The sequence below is a fragment of the Panthera tigris genome, chromosome C2 (genome assembly GCF_018350195.1).
Source record: "Panthera tigris isolate Pti1 chromosome C2, P.tigris_Pti1_mat1.1, whole genome shotgun sequence".
NCBI lineage: Eukaryota > Metazoa > Chordata > Mammalia > Carnivora > Felidae > Panthera > Panthera tigris.
The window spans coordinates 26117472-26123471 of NC_056668.1; the positions used below are offsets into that span (position 1 = coordinate 26117472).

General features: G+C 33.7%; 1 long non-coding RNA gene across 2 annotated transcripts in view; it reads left to right on the forward strand.

Moving 5' to 3' along the window:
- Positions 1-6000, forward strand: part of LOC122230592 — a 127706-nt gene extending 121706 nt beyond the window's left edge. For both annotated transcript variants that reach the window (XR_006207588.1, XR_006207587.1), the window contains exon 8: positions 5910-6000. This is a non-coding gene — a long non-coding RNA (uncharacterized LOC122230592). The remainder of the gene's footprint in view (positions 1-5909) is intronic.

Genomic DNA, 6000 nt, shown 5'->3' on the forward strand with positions numbered 1-6000 from the left:
CAGAAAAATTTGGTTTCTAACAACTTTTGAGTTTTATATAAAATATACTCAGCCACCCAGAAAGTCTCCTATTACCAGTTCAAAAATCCCTGGGGTAGAGCTGCCAATAGCCAAAGCTATAATAATTTGAGCAACCAAAAACATAGCATTGACTTGTAGCTCAAAGTATAAAATAAATACCCATGAATTCACACTAATATAAATAAATGATGAAAGAAAGAGAAAGAGAGACAGATCTCCTCTATAGAAAAATTTCAAATGATTTATGTACATAAAAGAGTTAAAGAGTTAAAGAGATAAAAGAGTTAAAGAAGAGTCAATCAGAGATGAAGAGTGCAATATACACTCTTGATGCAATGAGCAGCATGTTAGAAGAAGTAGAGGGATGAATTAATGACAAAGTAATGATAAAATAAAGACAAACTAATGGCAAGCAATGAAGCTGAACAAAAGAGAGAAAGAAATATGCTAAATGAGAATAGACTTAGGGAACTCAGTGACTCCATCAAACATAATAGCATTACACTATAGGAGTCCCACAAGATGAAGAGAGATAATGGGGAGAAAATAATTTATTTGAAGAAATAATAGCCGAAAATTTCTGTAATCTAGGGAAGGAAAGACCTCCAGATCCAGGAGGCACAGAGAACTCCCATAAAAATCAACAAAAACAGTCCAACACCAAGAGATACAGTAATTAAATTTGCAAAATATAGTGATAAAGAAAAATCTTAAAAGCAGCAAGACAAAAGAAGTCATTAACTTACAAAAGAAATCCCATAAGGCCAGCTAGAGATTTTTCAACAGAATGTGGCAAGCCAGGCGGGAGTGGCATGGTATATTCAAAGAGCTGAATGGGAAAAATCTGCAGCCAAGAATACTCTACCCAGCAAGGCTATCATTCAGAATAGAAAGAGAGATAAAGAGTTTCCCAGATAAGCTAAAACTAAAGGAGTTTGTGATCACTAAACCAACCCTGCAAGAAAGACTAAAGGGGACTCTTTGAGTGGAAAGGAGAGACGAAAAGTGACAGTATAATGGCAGGAAACACAAAAGTAGTAAAAATGAATATTTCTACAGTAAAAAATATTTCTGTAAAAGTCAGTCTAGGAACTCACACAAAAAAGGATATAAAATATAATAACAAAGACCAATGTGGGGAGGCGAGGATCAAAGAATGCGTTCAAACTTAAACAACCATCAACTTAATATAGACTGCTATTTGCAGAAGAGGTTATATACAAACTTATTGGTAACCACATATCAAAAAATCATTAATAAACATGCAAAAAATAAAGAGAAAGAAATCCAAATATATCACTAAAGAAAATCAGCAAAACATGAAAGAAAGACAAGAAAAGATTAGAGAAAAATCTCCAGAAACAACCACAAAACAAGTAATAAAATGGCAATAAATACATATCTACCAATAATTACTTTGAATTTAAATGAACTAAATGCTCTAATCAAAAGACATAGGATGTCAGAATGGATAAAAAGTAAAATAAAATAAAATAAAATAAAATAAAATAAAATAAAATACAAAACCCATCTATATGCTACCTAGAAGAGACTCATTTTAGACCTAAAGTCATCTAAAGACTGAAAGTGAGGGGATGGAGAAACATTCATCATGCACATTGATGTCAAAAGAAAAACAGAATAGCAATACTTTGTTATCAAACTAGATTTCAAAACAAAGACTATAACAAGAGACAAAGAAGAGTACTATATAATAATAAAGGGGGCAGTTCAACAAGAAGATATAACAATTATAAATATTTATGCACACAACATGGGAACACCTAAATATATAAAGCAATTAATAACAAACATAAAAGAACTAATTGATAATAACACAATAATAGTACATGATTTTAATACACCACTTAAATCAATGAACAGATCATCTAAGTGGAAAATCAACAAGGAAACCATGGCTTTGAATGAACAGAAAATCAACAAGGAAACCATGGCTTTGAATGACACACTGGACTAGATGGACTTTACAGATATATTCAGAATATTGCATCCTAAAACAGCAGGATACACATTCTTTTCAAATGCACATGGAATATGCTCCAGAATAGATCACATATTGGGTCACAAAACAGGCCTCAACAAATACACAAGATGAATTCATACCCTGCATCTTTTCTGACCACAATGTTATGAAACTAGAAGTCAGCCATAAGAAAAAAATTTGGAAAGACCACAAATACATTGAAGTTAAACAACATGCTACTGAACAATAAATGGGTCAGCCAGGAAATTAAAGAAGTAAAAAGTATGTGGAAACAATGAACATGAGAACACAAAGTTCTAAAACCTTTAGGATACAGCAAAAATTGTTCTAAGAGGGACGTATATAGCAATACAGGTCTTACCTCAAGAAGCAAGAAAAATCTCAAATAAACAGACTAACCTCACACCTAAAGAAGCTAGAAAAAGAAAAGCAAACAAAGTCTAAAGGCAGCAGAAGGGAGGAAATAATAAAAATTAGAGTAGAAATAAATGATATAAAAATTAAAACAAAACAAAACACTAGAACAGATCAATGAGACCAGGAGCTGGTTCTTTGAAAAAATTAATAAAATTGCTAAGCCTCTAGCCGGACTTATCAAGAAGAAAAGAGAAAGGACCCAAATAAATAAAATCACAAATGAGAGAAGAGAAATAGCAACCAATATCACAGAAACACAATTATAAGAGAATATTATGAAAAACTATATGCCAACAAATTGGACAATTCAGAAGAAATGGATAAATTCCTAGAAACATAAGTTATTGAAACTGATACAGGAAGAAATAGAAAACTTGAACACACTGATACCCAGCAAAGAAATTAAATCAGTAATCAAAAATATCCCAACAACCTGAAGTCCAGGACCAGATGGCTTGAAAAGCAAATGCTACCAAAAGTTAATACCTATCTTTGACCATAGTGGCCATAGTGACTTCTTTGATATGTCTCCTGAGAAAAGGGAAAGAAAAACAAAAATAACTATTGAGACTGCATCAAAATAAAAAGCTTCTGCACAGTGAAGAAAACAATCAACAAAATGACAAGGCAACCTATGGAATGGGAGAAGATATTTACAAATGACGTATCTGACAAAATATCCAAAATACATAAAGAACTTATAAAACTCAACACTAAAAAACAAATAATCCAATTAAAAAATGGGCAGAAGATATGAACAAACATTTTTCCAAAGAAGACTCCAGAGAGCCAACAGACAAATGAAAATATTACTTATCATCAGGGAAATGCAAATCAAAACTATAATGAGATATTACCTTACACCTGTCAGAATGGCTACAATCAGCAACAAAAGAACAGAAAAAGGAACCCTCTTGCCCTGTTAATGGTAATGAAAATTGGTTCAGCCACTCTGGAAAACAGTATGGAGGTTCCTCAAAAAGTTAAAAATAGAACTACCCTATGATCCAGCAATTGCACTACTAGGTATTTACCCAAAGGATACAAAAATACTGATTGAAAGGGATACATGTACCCTGATGTTTATAGCAGTGTTATCTACAATTGCCAAATTATAGAAACAGCTCAAGCATCCGTTGACTGAGGAATGGATAAAAAAGATGTCACACACACACTCACACACACACACATACACACGCGCGCGCGCGCGCACACACACACACACACGAATATTATTCAGCATAAAAAAGAATGAAACCTCGCCATTTGCAATGACATGGATGGAGCTAGAGAATATTATGCTAAACAAAATAAGTCAGAGAAAGACAAATACCATATGATTTCATTCATATGTGGAATTCAAGAAACAAAACAAATGAGCAAAGGAGAAAAAGAGAGAGAAAAGCAAACCAAGAAACAGACTCTTAACTATAGAGAACAAACTGATGGTTACTAGAAGGTCAGTGGGTGGAGGATGGGTTAAATAGATGATGAGGATTAAGGAATGCACTTGTTGTGATGAACACCAGGTGTTGCATGGAAGTGTTAATTTACCATATTGTATGCCTGAAATGAATATTACACTCTATGTTAACTAAGTGGAATATATTTTTTAATGTTTAATTTTATTAAAAAATATTTTTTAACGTTTATTTTGAGAGAGAGAGAGAGAGAGAGAGAGAGAGAGAGAGAGAGCAAGCACGTGCACAAGCAGGAGAGGGGCAGAGAGAGAGAGAGAATCCCAAGCAGGCTCCATGCTGTCATCACAAAGCCCGATGTGGGGTTTGATCTCATTAACTGTGACATCATAACCTGAGCTGAAGTCAAGAGCTGGATGCTCAACTGAGCCACCCAGGCACCCCTCCTAACTGGAATTTAATAAAATCTTAAAATAAATAAAGATTGCCCTGAGTTCTCAGCACAGGAATGAAGACACCCCTAGACACATTATTGTCAAAACTCAGATTACTAAGGATAAAGAGAAGACTCAAAGTTTTCTTGAGAAAAAATAAAAATGACCCACAGAAAAATGACAAATCTGGTATCACGTTTCCCATCAACACTATTGAATGTTACAAGACAGTGAAGAACTACTTTAAAGTTAAAATGGGCAATGTCACAAGATTTATAAAATATTTCCTCTACCTGAAAGGAAAGCTATTTGAGTTTGGACTATATCCAAACAAGAAAGAAAATGAAGACAGAAAACATTTTGGCATCCTTTGAAATAGTGGAGCCAATTTGTCTCTAGAAGAGCAGTGAAGGGAAAGCCCAGAAATGCAGTTAGGAGGCAGACCTGGCATTCAGCCAGTCCAAACTGAGGCATCAGGAGAAATAGTGATGCAATAGAACATTTATAATTTTATACACATTGGTACTGAGATACAGGCAAGAAAAACTCACTGCAATTAGAAAATTGAAGGCAAAACCTGCGAAAAACACATGACAACAATCAATCGACACTGCTCGGACCTGCATGGAATCATATTTATATCCTTAATATTCTTATCGACTTACATCTTTTATATCAACTTACAGATACAGCATGGAGGAATTAATCCTATATAAATACTATTAATCTTAACATTGCAAAAGTTATCGTGTAGATGATAGTAGTTGTAGGGGAAAAGAACAGTGTAATGCTGAAAGGAAAATTATGGTCATTAATATCATTTTAAAACTGGGAAGAAAAATTATGGATGCAGCATGTTGGGGTTGGCCTTGGTATTTGGCCAAGGTATGCATTTGGTTTAGTGCTCTAAAATATACTGTTCACAGCTGGTGAAATAAGGAATGGAGATATTAGTATTTTATGGAAGATACATGAGGAACACAAAATAGAAATATAACAACTGGTTGTAAGGGGGTTGGTGGTAAGCCAGCTGATCCCTCATTTATTATAATAGATTATATCTAAAATTTATAAATCAGGAAATAGGATGAGAAGTGTATTATTAAAAGACATGGGAGTAAAAAGCAAAAATGACATAAGGGAAGAATAAATGTTTCTAGGAAATGGGGCTTATAGATTGGAAAAGATGGAACAGTGTATATATTAAATTAATAAAGGGGAAACATCTTTAGAAGAGATGATGAAAGAGCCAAAATATGTTTGGTGGAGGTGAAAGAATTATATTGATAGATCTTACTATAATTCATCTGAGAGAGGAAACTGTGTTTAGAAAACTCTTTTGATAAATTGCTTACAGCTGAAGTTCCTTTTGGCTTCTTCTAGTAATTGTGCATACTATTTATATTCTTCTAGTATTTCACTTCATTTATTTTAATTTTAAAAATATTATACAAATGAAATGTGCCTCTTGTTATCAGTCTGGGTCTCAGTAAGGACAGCATATTCAATAGGAAGTTCAAGGAGTGTTTATTTACAAAGGTGCAAGAAGGGAACCATAAGGAATGGTTCATTGATCTGCAGCTTAATAGCAACCTACATGTCATTACCCCCTAGGTCTAAAGCAACAAGGAGAGACAATGGTTTTTAAAGCTTGGAAAGAAAAAGTTGTATGGAGTATCATTACAAATGGGGCATTGACATTTGG